The following is a 20,247-nucleotide window of genomic DNA, read 5'->3' on the forward strand; positions in this document are numbered from 1 at the left end:
CATCATCTTTATCACCACCAGGAGAACATGCCTGGATTAGGCTTGTATAGCAAGGGTTGGAAAAACCTTTACTGTAAAGGGCCAGGTGATAATATTTTAGGCTTTATGGCCACATGGTCTCTGTTGAAACTACCTCACTCTGCTGCTAGGGTGAAAAGCACCCAGACAACAGGTAAACAAGTGGGCAGATGTGTGTTTCAATGAAACTTCAGTTTCAAAAACAAGTGATGGGCTGTTTTTGGCCTGTAAACCACTATACTGGAGCAAAACAGACGTAGAGCAAAGCTGAATCACTGTTATCTACCTGCTGAGATGGCAGATTGGGCAGCTAACCCACAGCCATCTGAGCAAGCCCAGACAAGATCCACTGAACTGCCTAGCACAATCTCAGATGAATGAACAGTAAGTACTGACTGTTTTTTGCAATTGGGATCATAAGGTTGTTTGTTAAACGGCACAAGGTAACTGATTCACTATTATATTATTAAATAGTCATCTACATCAGAAGCCTTTAGTCTGACAAAACTCACACTCACATATACATCCATAAACACAACGGAACTTCATAGTATTTCTAGATGCCTTGTGTCTACGTCAATAAGAGACACTACAATATATATATAGATTTCTGTCTCTGGGTTAAGCATTATGCTAAACTCCATTCCATAATTACTATTCCTCAGAACTGCCCTATAATGTAAATCTTTTTTTAATATCTACATTTTTCAAATTAAGACACATAAGGCTTAGCAAGTAGAACTAAGTTGGACAAAGTTGTACATAAGTGATACGTTGGAGATGGATCTACCTCTAGATCTGTTCAAGTCCAAATGACCAGACATACTATAAATATCTGAAAATTCATATAACATTTCTCAGTTCAATGTAATTTTTTATATTTCCATCTAGTATCATTTAAAAGTATCTATTAGGTAAATAAAATGTTTGTAATATAAGATGAAAATAATATGCCCATTAAAACACAACCAATTCAAACATTTCCTACCTTCCAGGATGGATCTTGACCACAAAGGAAAACTGAACAGGTTTTCACTAGGAGTCAGCAAATAAGTCCATCACTAACAGAAGAGCATCTTAGTAGATGTGCCCAAACTTGATCTTCTCTTCTACTGTAAGCAAAAGGACAGATTAATTTCAATATGTACATGATAGGTTATTATGATTTATCTGCTATTCATTGAAAATATGTGATAATGATGCTATTTTATTTCTAGAACTTGCATATTTTACTTGCCAGATAATTATAAAAATGAATTAGACCTTATTTCTTAGTCTGGTTATCTTGCCTTTAGGAAACAAAACAAACAATAACATTGCTGCAATTAATATGAAGAGCAAATATATTTTTTTAAGTTATAAATGCTTCCTTTATTACATAAAGCTAGTAACTGCTACTTCTAAGTTTGACTGTGCACCTCTATGTTGTTCAAAGTGTTTTATGCCTGTGATGTTTAGTGACAATCACTTCCAATGTCATTCGTGACACCCGCTCCCCACTTCACAGCTGAGCAACAGCTCCCAGGCGCGAGCACACACTCAATGTTCTTCCACACTGTACTGTCCCAGAAACAGCAATGCTTCGACAGAGATGCAATTTTTAAAAAATCACAGGTGTCCTAGCTCATCAATATATCATTTTATCATTTTCATTAACAAAGCGCATTACAATGGAGCCCTAATTTGCATTGTAATTAGTTGTTACAAGACACTGCACATTCTCCTGAGGACACACCACCAATTCCAAGATGCAAGGTGACTCTCCAGTCTCCCCACCTGCGAGTAGCAAAGGCACCGCAGGTGCAGGAGCTGCTTCCATCGGCATGCCTGAAATAGTGCTTTTGCAAGATCAGCGTGAATCGTAAGTGGACACAATTTTGAGGCAATCTTCATTACACACTGGGTAGGATTAAAAAACTGCCCAACTTAATATGTTATGTTAGTATATTAGTATTGTTATATATTATGGGGAGAATTATATTCCATTATTCTGTTTAGTTCCAGGAAGAATAAAGAATTTGAACCAAAATTATAACCAGATTATGACCAATTCTCTAAGCAAAGAAACAAATTAACTTAGGTCAACACAGATGCAATAATTCTCTTCACATGGCCTTGCCCTGTTTTGTGAACTGCATTATTAAAACTCCTGAGCTTAACAAAAATCTTTATAAGGCAACTCATCAAAACAAGCATGAGGCCAGTAAGAATTTAATTTCACACCAATAGAACTGCAGATCTAGATTTATTTAGGGCCATGATTGCACGTGTATAGAATATTTAGTTTACTCTAAAAGATTACAAGACAGCTCCCTCTCAGCAAGACCCTGGCCTAAATATATTTGCTTTACTTATATAGCAAGAAGAAGATAACATTACACATGGAAGCTTTCCATTTGTGGCACTGAATGATGAGCTACACAGGGCATCCTTCAAAAGCTACAATTAAGGATCCACCTAGCTTCTCTGCAATGCAAGCCCGATTGAGGTCTTCTGGCCCATTTGCTTGACATTCATGTTTTATCCCTTGGAACTTCTTTTTGATTGCATCCTTGGAGCTTGCATAGATCATTTTACTTTTCAGAGGTGCTAGTTCTGGTGCCCACAAAAAAAACATCAACTCTTCTTTTCTGGATTCCTTGGTTTCAAAGCTGGCATCATACAAAGTATAGCGACAATCTTTTTCAGGAAGCATTCCTACAAAATGCTTGAAAGGATCCGTTATGGTCACACCAACATCTCCAACCAAGATCTCCTTGCCTTCTTCTACAGTGATGCACTTTTTGTCTGCACTGAGACAAAAAATGACAGCCTTCTTTCTCTTCTTGATTTCTTCTGGTGTGGAGCATTTCCGAACTTTCATGTCATAAAATATGCGACATACTTCATCAGCAACTTGTACTCCTGAGGCCATCTTCGCCGCGGCGGTCGCAGGAATGTGGGGGTGAGAGCCGGACAGGCGCCGAGTCTGCGGAGCGTAGTCCTCACGGAAGCGAGACTGGGAGACCGAGCACCGAAGAGCAAATATATTAAGGTGCAATTAACTGCTAAGCATTTGATTAGAGCAAAAATTTAAATAGTAAAAGGAACTGAGTCTAAAGATTCAGCAAATAATATTAAGGTATTAGAAGCAGATTTACAGTTTTTTTCTATTTCTGGCCTCTGAACTTGAACTGTTTCTGATGTGAGTAGTAGCTATTTAGCTTTTTTCTTGTATCACGCAAATTCTAATTTCATTCTACAATTTAGTTGTTTGACCCTGAGCAAATCACTTAACCTCTCTGTGAATGAATCTCCTAATCTGTAAAAGAGAGATAATAAAAGTACCTGTTTATTTAGAACTACTATGAAAATTAAAAACCAATGGGTGCTGAGTGCCAAGTAGATTCAATGTTTGTGCATACAAAAAAAAAAATCACTCATTAGTTGCTTTTTCAATTTGATTCTCTTAATGAAAACAACAGAAAATCAGCATAGCTTTTAATTTTAATTTACACAGCCATAAGTATTTCAGGTGAAGCAATAATTACATATATGATATGTGAGGTGGTTCTGCATTTGATTATTGTGCTCTGTTTTATAGAGGGCATGAGGACACAAATAGTCATGTTTCTGTTTATACAAAACCTTTGACTGTAATCACAAAGTTCCTTTGATGTCAATAAAAATGCTGTTAGAGAAAAATGAAAGCTTACAATGTGACTAATTTCACCTGTCTCTCATGCAGCAAATTATGATGTATCATATGCTCAATGTCTGAGAAATAATTATAATGAAGGGATAATCAATAATATACAAAGCAGAGTTGATTATTTTAAAATACACAAAATATTTTAAATAAAAGGGATTTTATACAATCAAGATAATAAACCCTTTATTATTTGTTATCTAATGAACACATAACAGCATGGTAGTGAAGTATTTTACAAAATATCCAGAACATTTTGAACATCACATGTGTGATCTTGGGCAAGTTATTTAATTTGTAGTTCCCTGAATTCTGTAAAATGTAATCATTCACTGTTTATTCACTTAATAAATCTTGACTGACAACCACCGTATGACATACTGTGTGGAAAAAAGTTGGATTAAATGGACAAAGTTTTATATATATATATATATATATACACACACACATATATATATGGTATCCTTCCCTAAACATTTTTAATATACAGTTGAATAATTATTCTGTTCAGAAAATAGTTTCTTATTAAACTATATGCTTCTAATTGAAAGGTGTTACAAACCTACAGAGCTAGTTTTGTGTAAAAAATTGAAATGTTCTGTTTGCATTAAGTGCTTAATAATAAAGCACTCCCCAATCAGTGGTAAGGGCCTCTGATTCACTTTCATAAATATTCATTTATTTTCAGCACATAAAAGTGTCTATCCAAAAAGCAGTTGCACTGAATTTATTCTGCTTCCTATTCAAAGATGGCAATTCTCAAAGTATTTGCATCAGCCACATAATTCCCATGTACTTTGTACAAGAACATCAATATGGCACTAATTCTGCTACTTGACAACTCCTTAATTACCATGACAAATTCCATTTAAAAGCCCAATGGTATTTTTTAAGAAGATTTATTTTATTTATTTGAAAGGCAGAGTTACAGAAAGGTAGAGAGGAGAGAAAGAGAGGTCTTCTATCCGCTGATTCACTCCCCAAATGGCCACAAGGGCCAGAGCTGAACCAATCCAAAGCCAGGAGCCAGGAACTTCTTCCAGGTCTCCCACACAGGTGCAGGGGCCCAAGCACTTAGGCCATCTTCTACTGCTTTCCCAGGCCACAGCAGAGAGCTGGATTGGAAGTGGAGCAGCCAGGACTCAAACGGGTGCCCATATGGGATGCCAGCACTACAGGCAGTGTCTTTACCCGCTATGCCACAGCTGTGGCCCCACAATGGTATTGTTTTTTAATATGACCTCTTCCTAGCTATACTGTCCCATCTTTCCATCACAAAGATAAAGAAAAGAGTTGTTCTTCAAAACTAAGTATTCTATTTGAAAAAAATGCTGTATTTGTAAACACATTTCTGAGATATGATTAATATATCTATATATATATATATAATAGATTAGTATATGTATCAATCCATCCATCCAGATGGTGGAGTGGAAAGGAAATCTAATCTAGATGTGGTTAATTGAAATCTGAATAAATAAATATTAATGAGTTTTCAGTTGGCCAAGGAAAGGGACAAAACAGATAGAAACTTATGAAAATATACTGACTTTCATCATGGCTGGAGTATTGAGTCTGAAGAGCAAGACCAGCTAGAAGTGAAATTCAGACAGGTAGGCAAGGAATAAATCATGTACAGCCCTCTGTATGGGGAGCCACTGAAGAGTTTTAGGTGGGGCAGGGCATGATGTACCTTTTCATGCCCTATCTTTCCTCTTTCTGTAAGAATGGTTTTACTTTTAAATGTATTAAGCCTTTTTGCTGAACCATTTTTTTTTTACAGTCATCCATACTATTTTTGTCAGGCACAAAATGATCCCTTTATCTTTTGTCTTCTAGTGAGCCCTTTGTGGTTGGCTCTAAAATTTATCAGACATAAATGACTTCTTATAAACATCAGAGGTTATGAAATTCTATGTTTACTGACAAACATTATTTTTTAGCTATAAAAATAGATTGATATTTTAACTCCTTCCTTCCCCATGTACTAGAGAACTAAAGGATGTATCCAAGGATATAAAAAACATGTTAAGGAAAGCACACTCATGTAGAATTAAATGAGAGTTAAGCAAGGAAGACTTTTTAGGTAAATCTGACAATATTTATTAAAATTTAAAATGTAGTGACAATTTGACCAATCAATTTTGTTTCCAGGCATTTATCCCCAAACTATATTCATACATGTGGGAGATGATACAAGTACAAAGATATATATCACAATACTGTTTCTAATGGCAAACTATTAGAAAGATCTTAAATAGACATAAATATGGTATCAGTTAACGAAATTACTCTTATACATACAGTGTCTCTGGAAGAGTATGTAACATAGTGGTAAGAGTTGTTGCCTCTGCTAGAGGAAATAGGTAGCTGAGAAACCTTGTACCATATGCATATTCTATATGTTGAATGAAGTTGTAGAATTAAATGAAAGTTAAGCAATGAAGGCTTATTTATTTATTTATTTATCTAAGATGCAAATTTCTTAAAAGTTTATTTGAGAGATAGAGATAGAAACACACAGAGAGAGGGACACTCCCAACTGCTGGTTGACCCCCAAATGCCCATCATGATCAGAACTGGGCCAAGTTGAATTTGGGAGCCAAGAACCCAATACACATCTTCTACATGGGTGGCAAGGACCCAATTATATGGGCCATCACTCTGTGCTTCAATTGGTATGCAGTAGAAGGAATGTAGAGTCAGGAGCAGAGCTGAGACTCAAATCCAGGCACTCAGATATGGGATATGGGCATCTCAACTGGTGTCAATAGCTAGGCAAAACAACTACTCAAGAAATGAACATTTAATATATGGCCAAGGTACTTTTCATCTACTGTTTTTAAAACTAAATTGATCATTTTATGTATTTATCTATTTCAGCAAAAATTTATATAGTGATTTCTATGCATTCTGCTCTTACCATCCCCTTCTAATTATTGTTTCTTCATGAATCAGTGAGGAGTACTCTGTTTTCTTTTTTTTTAACTTTTATTTAATGAATATAAATTTCCAAAGTACAGCTTATGGATTACAATGGCTTCCCCCCCCATAACTTCCCTCCCACCCGCAACCCTCCCCTTTCCCTCTCCCTCCCCCCTTCCATTCACATCAAGATTCATTTTCAATTCTCTTTATATGCAGAAGAACAGTTTAGCATATATTAAGTAAAGATTTCAACAGTTTACACCCACACAGAAACACAAAGTGAAAAATACTGTTTGAGTACTAGTTATAGCATTAAATCACAATGTACAGCACATTAAGGACAGAGATCCTACATGAGGAGTAAGTGCACAGTGACTCCTGTTGTTGACTTCACAAATTGACACTCTTGTTTATGGCATCAGTAATCACCCTAGGCTCTTGTCATGAGTTGCCAAGGCTATGGAAGCCCCTGAGTTCACCGACTCTGGTCATATTTAGACAAGGCCATGGTCAAAGTGGAAGTTCTCTCCTCCCTTCAGAGAAAGGTATCTCCTTCTTTGATGACCTGTTCTTTCCACTGGGATCTCACTTGCAGAGATCTTTCATTTAGGTGTTTGTTTGTTTGTTTGTTTGTTTTTGCCAGAGTGTTTTGGCTTTCCATGCCTGTAATACTCTCATGGGCTTTTCAGCCAGATCCGTGTGCCTTAAGGGCTGATTCTGAGGCCAGAGTGCTGTTTAGGACATCTGCCATTCTATGGGTCTGCTGTGTATCTTGCTTCCCATGTTGGATAGTTCTCTAATAAGAGAGGGAAGAGATGTGCAATTTGGGACATGCTCAAGCTGACTTACCTCAAACGGTAGAGTTAGGAACATACCAGGGGATTCCAATTCAATCCCATCAAGGTGGCATGTACCAATGCCATCTCACTAGTCCCAGTGATCAATTTCTTTTCACAATTGATCATAATGATAAGACTAAGAGCCAAAGGGATCACATAAACAAGACTAGTGTTTGCAAATACTAGCTGATAGAATAAAAAAGGGAGAGAACGATCCAACATGGAAAGGAGTACTCTGTTTTCAATGACCTCATGATCATTTGCTTTGTTCACTCTCTTTGCTTCATATTGATCAAGCTATATCCTTCCTTTGTAATGGTCTCGTTTTTTTAAAAAAATATTTATTTGAAAGACAGAGTTACAGAGAGAGAGGGGGAGAAAGAGGGACACAGGGACCCTCCTTCTGCTGTTTCACTACCCAAGTAGCTACAATGGCCAGGGTCGGGCCAGGCCAAAGCCAGGAGCCTGGAACTCCATCCAAGTCTCCCATGTGGGTGGATTGGATGCAAGCTCTTGGACTGTCTTGCACTGCTTTCCCAGGCACATTAGCAGGACGCTGGATCAGAAGTTGAGCAAGTGGGACACAAACCAGTAGCCCTATGGGATGTCAGCATCGCAATGCCAGTACAACTCCATAATGTTCTAAAGCCATCCCCCTTGTCCTTCCAGGAGTAGGAATCCACATAAACTTTTCCACTTATTCTTTGCTGAGGGCAAATGTTTTCATCTGAAACCAAGTTGATTTAATAGGAAACTACATAAATGATGGTACTTTAAAAAGTTCATGAAAAATGAAGTTAAAAGATAAATTTCTAAAAAAAAAAAGATAAATTTCTTTTGGTGCCAAAAATTTGAAATCCATGCAAAGAGGGGCCCTTAAAAGTGTTCATGGAAAACTTGTGCTACAGAAAAACTATTCATAGATTTCAAAAATATTTTTGCATCAAAATAAATTTATATTTTAATTCCATTTTCCATGAACATCTTGAAGTTCCCTCACATACATATATTAAACATTTTTTCTAATAAGCTTTTCTTTTATATATTGTATTCATTTTTAAGATCATCTCTTGTAGATTGCCTTGCACAAATTCATCGGTCTTTTTTTTACTTTATATAATTAAAGCTAATTTACAGTCAATGATAATGTGGCAGTTTGATGAGCGGTAAAAAATAAGCAAAGAAATGGGTGAGCATTGGAGCACAGTAGATAAAGCCACCACTTGGGATGCCTGCATTCGATATCAGAGTGCCAGCTTGATTCCTGGCACATCCACTTCTGATCCAGCTTCCTGTTAATGTGCCTCAGAAGGCAGATGATGGTCCAAATCCTTGGGTCTCTGACACTCATGTGGGAGACTCAGAAGGAATTCTTGGCTCCTGACTTGGCCTGTTGTGGGCATTTCAGGAGTGAATCTGCAGATATAAGATAGATCTCTGTCTCTCTCTGTCACTCTGCTTTGCAAATACATATATGTGTGTGTGTGTGTGTGTGTGTGTGTGTGTGTATGTATGTATGTATAAATAGGGAAGAGTTGGTGTCAATATACACACAGCAGGAAAGAGGCAACTACTAACACTAGCATATTAAAATGTTTTAACAGTTGTAATAACAAGAGGAACATATATGTTAATTTTGAAGTAATAGAATAGGATGGATGGGGATAGGAATTTTCATACCCTCCTCTCCTTTGGCAATATACCTCTGGAGGCTTTTCTTCTAACAGGATTCCTTCTCCTTTCCTTTATCTTAGTTCCCTAAATCTCTACTGGGTTACCAAAATAGCACACTCTTGAACATAGGTGAAAATGCCTGATACTGGGTAATTGTTTGAAAGAGACCCTGATAACATGTCTATTTCAAGCAATTGCTTCAATGTCTTAGAGTTTAAAGAAGTTGAATAAAGTGAAATATTTAGACTGAGAGGCAACCATGGGTAAGTGGTATTTAGGGTCTGAATAGCCTTTCAGATACCTTACAATTTCCAGCATTTGTCTAGACATGTATAAATATAAGGTTGGATTTTGTGATTTCTTCATTCACAGGAAAAAAGGAACAGAAATAGTGGGACAAGGAACAGATGGTAAACATGGAAATCATCTCTAAGAAGGAAAAACATAACCAGTTTCAAAATAACAAAGTAGAAAAGTAAGATTAGCTACTAACTATGGAAATAGGAAAATCTCCAGCTAGCTGCAGTTCTAAGGTTTAACCAAAAGGAAGAATATCAAAAGTTACAATGGAAAATAATTGATTGTTCTCAGTGAAAAACTGATCTCTATTTTTTAGCTCACACAATCATTTTCCTGTGAATGTTTAAATTTTCATCCATCTTTCCAATATTTACATTTAAAATGTATAGTCAGTATATATTTTAATTTTAGCTGGTGAATGTACTAAAGCTCTACAAATTGAAAGGAATTGTAGATCAACACCACAGAAAAGAACTAGTTCTCAAAATATAGTTTGGAAGTTTGACTTTGTAAGTGGGGGAACATAGTATTTCCCACTGAAAAGTTATATTAAGAAAAAATGTATGACAATGCATAAAATGAATTCATTCAAAGATTCCCACTTGTAACCCCTGTGTTCTCCAAGTTAATTTCCAAATTAAGATTGCAAAATCATCTTCAATTATCTGGTAACACGGATAAATCAAGATTGTAATTTCCAAAGTACATTTTGTAAGATTCTGTTCTAAATACATTCTGTATGATTCTATTCTAAATGCAAAGAAGAATTGTGTGTCAAATGGGATCCAGGTCTGTCTCATCCACTTCGCCAGAAAGGTCTGATAGCAAAAAGGCTCCTGGAGGAGTTAAGCACAGTCACTTCAAGGGGAGTTCTGGTGTTCCAGCTTGTTAGGGACTGGGTCCTTTGTCCTACAGCAAATAGCTTCTCTACCTCTAGATGTTCTCTGAAGGATGCCTGCCTAGATGTTTGGTAGTACCAGTTTTCACCTGAGCCTTCTGGTAGTTGCGCTTTTGCAACCCATAATGTCCTCTTGTTTCTTTTACATTCAAAGGTGCAACATTTTATCTGAGAAGGGAACTGGGTGTGCATTCTCAGCCTTCAAAAGAACCAAGATAGAAACTATAACTGACAAGAGCCCCTTGTACCTTTTAGCATGATTAGCATATAAGTTAAAATCTATTCACTTACTCTTTTTACCCTCTCGCCAAGTTTGTAACATTTTAAGAGAAAAAAATTCATATTAACTTTGAAGTTATTTGGAAATAAAAGAAGAGCTGCTTGAAAGCTAATGCTGAAAGAGATGGAAATAAATTCAAGTATCTTAAAATTAATATTGGGAAATGTTTGGCAATATTTAAAGAACTATTAAAATAAGTCTCCTACAGTGTGGAACTATAGAAATCTGCGTCAGGATTTGAAGCAGCTTAGAAGGGACTAATATATTCATATTAAACTCTTTAAGTAGGATTTCTTTTTGTTTTGCAAATCAGCTTAATTGCCATAGGAAAGTAGGAAAAAAAGCCACAACTTGTATATCCAAGTATTCAATTCATGTGGTCACACAAGGACACCATTTGTGTAATTGCTTTGCTCTCTAAGAAAGAGAATAGTTTCTTTTAAATTTACCATGAATTCCACAATGCAATGTGGCAAATTTCTCCTACATAGATTATCCATTTTCTAAAACTGGGTGGAGGGACTGACATTTTTAGGAACCTAATGCTAGAAATTGAATATGTATGATTTGAGGTCCCTTCCCTATGCATAGATTTTAATTCATTAATCAAGAAAAAGATCAAAATATTTATGACTTCCAGTTTAACCCAGAGATTATAAAATGTAATTACTTTCCACTATACATATAAAATGTACTCATATTTTAATTTCATGTGTATGTACATTTATGTGTTTGTGCCTACAGTTTTTTTTTTAAGATTTATTTATTTATTGGAAAGTCAGAGTTACACAGAGAGAAGAGAGGCAGAGAAAGAGAAAGTCTTCCATCCAATGGTTCACTCCCCAGATGGCTGCAACGGCTGGAGCTGCGCCGTTCTGGAACCAGGAGCCAGGAGCTTCTTCTGGTCTCCCATGTGGGTGCAAGGGTCCAAGGACTTGGGCCATCTTCTGTTGCTTTCCCAGGCCATAGCAAAGAGTGGGATGGGAGGTGGAGCAGCCAGGTCTCGAACCGGCACCCATATGGGATGCTGGCGCTTCAGGCCAGGGCATTAACCCGCTGAGCCACAGCGCCGGCCCCAATGTCTGTAGTTTTTAACCTAAGGGAATATTCTATTTAGCTGTCGATATATGTATATGCTTCTTTCCATGTGTAACTACCTACACAGACACACATAGTTTCTATGCAAAATGGATGGCATAATACTTAAAGACTAAAATCATCCCAAGAGATTCGTTTTATTTATTTTGTAAGATTAGATGGCTTTCTATTTCTATCTCTTTACTTGATAATGCATTGTGATTACTACTTTCACTTTACTCTGACAAGGATTGCTAAAATAGCTTTATGTTTAAAAAGTTATTTATTTATTTGCATTTTATTTGTAATGCAGAGAAATAGGAAGACAGCCAGATCTTTTATCCACTGCTTCACTTCCTAAATGTTTACAATAGCCAGGGCTAGGACACACAGAAGCCAGGAGTCTGGAACTCCATCTTAAGTCTCCCAAGTGGGTGGCAGGGATCCAAGTACTTGTGCTATCAGCTGCTACTTCTCAGGGTGTGCATAGCAGGAAGCTAGATTGGCGGCAGTGTAGCCAGGACTCAAACTCAGGTATTCTGATATGAGATTCAGGCAGCCCAACCAGCAACTTAATCCTTGCGCCAAATGCCTACCCTACTAAAATAGTTTTAAAGTTAGACATAAAATGAGTTTGTACATGGGTTCATAAATGAATATGAATCATCTAAAACCTGTGGTAAAGGAAATAGCAACCTGATTCTCTGCATATTATATTCAGTCAGTATTTTGATTCCCTCTTGAAGTAATGAAGAGTAAGAGAGGAAGGAAGGGCATAGAAATAAGGAAATATGTGGGGGCAGGTGTTTGGCTTAGCATTTAAGATGCTGATTGGGACCACCCATGTCAAAATACCTGGGTTTGATGTTTGGCTCCAGCTCTCTGCTTTGGAGTTGCTGGTATTAGTGTATGGCATGGATTGATCAATATCTCTCTCTCTCTCTCTCTGTTAATGGAAAATGGAATTATGAATAAAACATATTTACATGAAGTTTTGAAGTCCTTGTATACTTTTTAATGGTACTTATGTTTTGCAATACTCAAATTACTTAAAAGATTTCTATTCCTGCATTATAAATATACCTGTTACATTATATGAATTTGGAATATTTGTGAATTTCTGCCTCTAATGCTTTTCTAATATTTAAATATTAGTTAACTCAAAACATATCAAATATTTCTGAGTCTGTTAATGGTATGTCACAAAGCTTTGACTGAATTTCTTCCTCTTGAGTTACAATTTTACACAGAGAACTAGGCAAAATAATTAGGAATTTTAATTTATGGAGACTATTTTAATAATTCAATATTTTATCTAGGAATATTTTTGTTAGTGAATTAGAAAATTGATTTTAAAAGTTGGTAGGTAAAATAGCTGCCTATATCAAGTGACATTATATATATATATATATATATATAGTGTGTGTGTGTGTGTGTATGTGTGTAATCTTTCTCTCTGGATGCCCTGTAATTCTATTAGAAATAGCATCACTGGTTATAGAACACTGCCGTTAGAGGTTGTACATTCTAGGGCCAGTTCTTTATTTTTCAGAGGCGGAAAATAGTGCTCTGATAATGAGAACATTTCATCCTCAATAAAACACTTAAATTATATTTACTGCCCCGCTCATTCTTCTCACTGAGATGAAGCTGTTTTTCTGGAGTAAATAAATGTTTCCCAGATTGCTGCAAGGCTTCTGTTAATTTTTAGAGCCCTGAAAAAGTAGTTTGACAATTTTTTCCATTGTCACTATCAATTCTTAATTGAAACAAAAGTTTTAGGCTATTAGGCAAAGGGCAGGAAGGCTTTTCTTCTGTGGTGAGGAAAGTGTAGAAGAAAAACGATGTTCTCCTGGAGCATGAAATAATTCTGGGCCCAGGATCATATGCCAACACCATTAGATGCCACCTGCCACTGGGTGACAGGCAGGATATTGTCTCCTGAATAAAACCCACTCAAATGAAAGGGAAGTTTTGTTTCCTGCCATGAGGATGAGGGGCAGGGATGCTGAGAAAACTCCACCTTTGAGATTCAGGCAAATCGCACCTGCTTAAGGATGAGGCTATATCAAAACAACAGACATCCATCTGCTGTTACCTCCACAGTGAACATAGCACCCATAACAAGGTACAGCTATACGTTATTAGGGAGGATCAATAGCCTGAATGGAGAGCCACTCTGTGCACCAAGTATATGGACACAGTTGTGAGTGTGTGTGCACGTGCGCATAATGTTTCAAAGGATACATAATTATTGACAAGAGGAATAAATGTCAGAAAGTCCATTGTACAGACACTTGCCTCTGGTTAATAATGATATAACATATTCTTGAAAAATGAAAATAGAGGGTATGTTATATGCTCTCACCATAAACATAATAATGATGAGGGCCAGTGCTGTGGTATAGTGGGTAAAGCCGCCGCCTGCAGTGTTGGCATCCTATATGGGCGCCAGTTTGAGTCCCTACTGCTCCACTTCTGATGCAGCTCTCTGCTGCGGCCTGGGAAGCAGTGGAAGATGGTTCAAGTCCTTGGGTCCCTGCACCCACATAGGCAATCCGGAAGAAGCTCCTGGCTTCGGATTGGCGTAGCTTCGGCCATATAGGGAATGAACCAGCAGATGGAAGACCTCTCTCTCTCTGCCTCTCCTTCTCTCTCTGTGTAACTCTGACTTTCAAATAAATAAATAAATAAATATTTTAAAAATAATAATGATGTAAGGCAATGCATTTGTTAATTAGCTGGATTTAAGCATGCTACAACATATATTCTTCAAAATATCATATTGTACATTATAAAAACATATAATGTTATATGTTAAGTTAAAAACATTAAGAAAAATCTGGATATTTTAAATGCACTAAGTGGAGTCCTTTAAATTCAAGTGAAAAGATACTGGACAGTAGCCCAGAGATATATAAAATTATAAAGTACTCTGTCAATGATAAATAAATATACAAATTTAAACACAAATTTTATTATAATTTTGGTTTATAACTCCACTTTTTATTTTTTACATGATTTAAAATGCAAAAGCACAAAATAATAATTAAAATCTGTTAAAAGACATAATTCACAGACATAATTTGTTACATTAACAACACAAAGTGGGATATGATTGTAAAAGAGCAGAGTTTTATGGCATCAATTTAGATTATTACAAATTTAGGAAGTCAGATACAATCTCCATGGTAACCATAATTGAAATATACAGAATATAAAAAAAAAAAACTAAGTGAAAGGGAAACAAAATGTGTGACAAAATGTGGACTAAACACAAAGGAAGGCAGTAAGAGCAGGAATGAAGGATAAAAAATTTTATAAAACAGAGAAAACAAAATAGAAATAGTAAGTCATACCCTACTAGTTAAATTATGCACCCCAATATGAAACATACATCAGCAGAATTGATAAAAAAAAAAACACGTAAGCTTCACAAAGTATTCCTTGTCTATGAGAGAGTCACTCAGAAATAAAGGCTCACATATTTTGAAAGTTAAAGGACAGAAAAAATATATTCCATGCAATTAGTAATATACAAGAAAAAGAGTAGCTGTGCTAATTTCAGACAAACTAGATTTTATGCGATTACCTGTTACAAGAGACAAGAAGGATATTATACATTGATAAAAGTGTAAATTCATTAATAAATTAGAATAAATTATAAATATATAAATATAAATATATAAATATAAATATATAAATTATAAATATATAAATAAAGGAATAAATTATAAATATATAAATATAAATATATAAATATAAATATATAAATAAATATATAAATATAATAAATTAGAATCACAGTTTCTGAATATATAAAACAAACATTGGCAGAATTAAAAAGAGAAATACACAGCTATTGAAGTAGGAGACTGAAATACCCTATTTTCAATAGTGGATACAGCACAGACAGAAGATTAATAAGGAAACAGAGGACTTGAACAAAACTATAGACCAATTGGACCTAATAGACATAAACAGTACACACCACCAAACAATATAACAATATACATTTTTCTCAAGAAATGGAAATTTCTGCAGGGTAGATCATATGTTAGACAACACAAGTCTCAACAAATTAAAAAAGACTAGAGTCATATAAAGTATCTTTTGTGAGCACAATGGAATGAAACCAGTAATTGATACAAGAGTAAATTGGAAAATTCACAAATATGCAGGCATTAAAAAAACACTTTCCAGCAACCAGCGGGCCAGAGAAGAAATCACAAGGGAAACTAATAAATATCTTCAAACTATTGAAAATGCAAACATAATGTTCCAAAATATATGGGATGCTGAGAAATGAGGGCTAGGAGAGAATTTATAGAAATGTTCAAAGTAAAAGAATACAGATCTCAAATTAAAAATCTATATGTTAAGGAACTCAAAAAAGTAGAACTAAATCCAAAATTAGCAGAATAAAGGAAATAATAAAGATTAGAGCAGAAATAAAAGAGAGAATAGAAAAACAATGCAGGTAATCAGTGGAAACAAATTTGGTTCCTTGGAAAGATTAACAAAACTGACTGTTATGATTAAAATGACTAAAAGAAAAGAGAAAATTCAACTAATATCAGATAAGAAAGAGGAACCCTCACTATCAATTTTACAGAAATAAAAAGATTACAATAGAGTTCCATGAACCACTATATGTCAACAAATTATATCAAATGGATAAAATGGATAACTTCCTAGAACACAACATCTATTATGACTGAATCATGAAAAAATAGAAAACCTGAATAGATCTATACTTGTAAAAAGATTGAAACATCATTCAACATCTCCTAACAAACTCCAGAATCAGACAGCTTCACTGATGAATTTTTCCAAACGTCTCAAGAATACCAATCCTCTCTAAATTCTAAAAACTGAAAGAGTATAAAATATGTACAAATTACTCCATGAAGCTAATATTATGCTGACTAAAGCCAGAAATGAAGTTACAAGAAAAGAAAGCTACAGGCCAATATCAATAGGATATTAACTCAAAAATACTTAGGAAAATGCAAATAAACCAAATTGCAGCATCTCAAGATTACTGAGCACCATAACCAAACAAGATTTATTCCTGAAATTCAAGAATGGATCAACATAGGAAAATCAATCAATGCTACACCAGGTTAGAATCTAAGATGCCTGAATAGAATATAGCCAAACTGACTTCAGATGCTCTGGGATACAAAATGAATGCAGGAAGGACCACACTTCTTAGTGTCTGAATGACAGAAATCGTCAGTGGGGAAGTGATAAAACAGCAAGTACTTTTGGGACAAGAGGAGAGAGGACAGAGACACTGCTGGACAGAGACTGCAATGGCCAGCCACGCAGAATAGCCAGCCTCTGGCTATGAGTCACTATCTTGCCAAGTCAAGATAGGAAGAGATTGATGTGCCCCATCATCCACAGCTTTAGCTGAGAGGGAATTGCATGTCACCGACTGACTTTTGCTACAGCTTAGGGGCCTGGCTGGGGTCTGAGCAATTAATGGGCTCAGGGAAGGGAAGCCGTGTGGCCTCTCTCCCCTTCCTCAATCAACCAAGGTATCCATTATCAGATGAGTGGATAAAGAAAATGTGGTACATATATAGACATTAGAATATTATTCAGCTATAAGAATGAATGAAATTCTACCATTTGCATCAAAATAGATGCAACTAGAGATTAACATATTGAGTAAAGTATGGCAAACTCAGAAAGACAAAATACTGCATGTTCTCCTTTATATATAGGAACCAAAAATGTAAAAAAGGGAAAAAAAATCAAAAACAAAAAACAGAAAAAGAAATGCCTGCATATAGTATCAGTACTGCTATAAATATTATTGGCTAAATCTTTGTTTTATGCCATTGCCAAACCAGTGGTTAAGAATGTTATACTATTATAAGTTCAGTTATCTATGATTACTTTAAAATTTACTGTATATGGGTAAAATGGTGATATTTCCATTCAATTATTATGTATAGCACTTGCCTATATTCCCACCAAACTAGGGTCTTTTTGTTTTGTACTTGTTAAACTTCTTATTTGGAGAAGCATTAAGCCTTTGACTGTTATGTGAATTAAAAATGTTATCTCAAAAAAGAAAGAAAGAAGCGAAGAAAAGAGGAAAAGAGAAGAAAAGAAATAAGGGAGGGAGGAAGGGAATATCATTTTATTCTTAGAATTGCTATGAACTACATTGAATTTGTTAAAAACTAAACATTAAAAATATATACACCATGTTAACAGAATGAAGGGAGAGGAAGCCACCTATCATTTATATAAATATATAAGAAATAAGAAGCATTTGACAAAATTCAACAGTTTTTCATGTTTAAAACAATACTCGCAGCTTCCACTGGCGCCACTGTCCTTGGTGGTGGGGTCGTGCTGGGCGCTGGAGCCGCAGCAGTCATGGCAAACTTGCTTCAGATTGTGTGTGACCACTGGGTTCACATACTTGTACCTATGGGCTTTGTCTTTGGATGTTATCTAGACAGAAAGAATAATGAAAAGCTAACAGCCTTCCGGAACAAGAGTATTTTATTTAAAAGGGAATTGAGGCCTAATGAAGAAGTTACCTGGAAGTAAGGCTGCACTGAGTTATGGAGTGCTCCCATTTTACGAGATACAGCAGAAATAAAAACATGTTTATTATTTGAAAAAAAATCCTCATACTAGGAATATAAGGAAATAATTTCAACATAAGAAAGGCTATATATGAAAAATCTATTGCTGACATAATGCTCAAGGGTGAAAGAATAAAAATTCTTCCTCTAACTCTACCGTTTGAGGTAAGTCAGCTTGAGCATGTCCCGAATTGCACACCTCTTCCCTCTCTTATTCCCATTCTTATATTTAATAGCGATCACTTTTCAGTTAAGTTTCAGCACTTAAGAATAACTGTGTATTGATTACAGTGTTCAACCAAAAGTATTAAGTAGAACAAACAAAACATTAGAATAAAGGAAGTAAAATTTTCTGTACTTGCTGATGATATGATCTTATATAAAGAAATTCCTCAAGATTAAACAAAATACCTTGTTAAAGCTGATAAACGCATTCAGTAAATTTGGGTAGTACAAAATCAACACTCAAATATCAGTTGCGGGGCTGGCGCTGTGGGGCAGCAGGTTAACACCCTGGCCTAAAGCACCGGCGTCCCATATGGGCTCCAGTTCTAGTCCCGGCTGCTTCTCTTCTGATCCAGCTCTCTGCTATGGCCTGGGAAAGTGGTAGAGGATGGTTCAAGTCCTTGGGCCCCTGCACCACTTGGGAGACCTGGAAGAAGCTCCTGGCTCCTGGCTTCACATCGGTGCAGCTCTGGCCATTGCGGCCATCTAGGGAGTGAACCAGTGGATGGAAGACCTCTCTCTCTGTCTCTACCTCTCTCTGTAACTCTCATTCAAATAAAAATAAAATAAATCTTAAAAAAATCAGTTGCATTTCTGTATGCTAACAGCAAGCAATTCCAAAAGTAAATTAGGAAAATAATTCCACTTATAGTAGCAGCAGAAACAATAAAACACTTCAGAATAAATTTAACCAAAGAGGCAAAATACTGTACACTAAAAACTATAAACTGTCTCTGACAAAATTAAAGAAGACATAAATAAACAAAATATGTCCATGTAGCTAAATTTCAGAACTTTAATACTATTAAGATGTACATTCTATTCAAAGAAATCAATCTTCAGATTGAGTGCAATCTCTAACAATCTCACAATGATGTTTTTGGCAGAAAGAGAAATCTATCCTAAAATTCATATGGAATCACAAGAGACCCTGCCTAGCTAAAACAAAAAATATGTAGTAGAGATCTCATAATTACTAATTCCAAAGTTACTACAAATCTACAGTAATCAAAACAGTGTGGTAGTATTGGAGCCAGGATTATGGCACAGCAGACTAAGCTGTTCCTTGGGATGCCAGAAACCCATATCAAAGTAGAGGTTTGAGCCCTAACTACTTCAGTTTTCCAATTTTCCCTGCTAGTGCACCTGGGAAAAAGTGGATGATGGATCAATTACTCACGAGGACATCTGGATATCCATGTGCAAAATAATAAATTCATAACTTTATCTCCCATCATACAGAATAATTGATTCAGAATGTGTCTAAGATCTAAATGTAAAGTCAAAACTCAAACTCTTAGAAGCAAAATTACGGGCACATCTTCATGACCTGCATGATTTCTTTTTATTTATTTATTTATTTATTTGAGAGGTAGAGTTATCAGACAGAGAGAGGGAGAGACAGAGAAAAAGGTCTTCCATCCGCTGGTTCACTCCCCAAATGGCCACAATGGCCAGAGCTGGGCTGATCCAAAGCTAGGAGACAGGAGATTCTTCTGGGTCCCCCACGTGGGTGCAGGGCCCAAGCACTTGGGCTGTCTTCCACTGCTTTCCCAGGCCATAGTAGAGAATTGGATTGGAAGAGGAGCAGCCAGGACACAAACTGGCACCCATACGGAATTGTCAGTGCCACAGGCAGAGGCTTAGACTACTGTGCCACAGCGCCAACTCCAGCAATTTCTTACATGACACCAAATGCATAAATT

At 36.0% G+C, this 20,247-nt stretch overlaps 2 pseudogenes across 1 annotated transcript; one reads left to right on the forward strand and one right to left on the reverse strand.

Annotated features, from left to right (window-relative positions):
- Nucleotides 1-1,364: 1,364 nt before the first annotated feature.
- LOC100341305 (destrin pseudogene) lies at nt 1,365-3,031 on the reverse strand (annotated as a pseudogene). The gene has a single exon (XR_016228199.1). The product of XR_016228199.1 is annotated as a destrin pseudogene (transcript).
- Nucleotides 3,032-18,064: 15,033 nt separating this feature from the next.
- On the forward strand, nt 18,065-18,315 carry LOC127484881 (NADH dehydrogenase [ubiquinone] 1 beta subcomplex subunit 1 pseudogene; annotated as a pseudogene).
- The last annotated feature ends 1,932 nt before the right edge of the window (nt 18,316-20,247 follow it).

The sequence above is a fragment of the Oryctolagus cuniculus genome, chromosome X, assembly GCF_051225735.1.
Source record: "Oryctolagus cuniculus isolate XC-2025 breed Fujian yellow rabbit chromosome X, ASM5122573v1, whole genome shotgun sequence".
Lineage (NCBI taxonomy): Eukaryota > Metazoa > Chordata > Mammalia > Lagomorpha > Leporidae > Oryctolagus > Oryctolagus cuniculus.